The sequence below is a fragment of the Cicer arietinum genome, chromosome 5 (genome assembly GCF_000331145.2).
Source record: "Cicer arietinum cultivar CDC Frontier isolate Library 1 chromosome 5, Cicar.CDCFrontier_v2.0, whole genome shotgun sequence".
Taxonomy (NCBI): domain Eukaryota; kingdom Viridiplantae; phylum Streptophyta; class Magnoliopsida; order Fabales; family Fabaceae; genus Cicer; species Cicer arietinum.
The window spans coordinates 63,859,653-63,859,989 of NC_021164.2; positions in this window are offsets into that span (position 1 = coordinate 63,859,653).

The following is a 337-nucleotide window of genomic DNA, read 5'->3' on the forward strand; positions in this document are numbered from 1 at the left end:
AAAAACCAAAAATACAATTAAACATAATATTTTTTATTATTGCGTCATGTCATAATATATAATTTTCTTTTTTTTGACGAATCATGTCATAATATTATATACTAGTACTAATTTGCTAAGATATCAGCATGAATATCTACATCCCATGGTCCTTGAAGGCTGAAGCATCATTTTCCTGTAAAAAGGCCAAGAGAGTTAGGTAGAGTTGATAATGGAACTTGAGGTACATAGATTGCTTGAGATTCTAAAAAACTTTGGCACTCAAATCATGTCAACAGAAGTTGTCATTCTTAAGTAAATAATGAAGCTACACTCATCTTTCAGTGTCAAATATGCT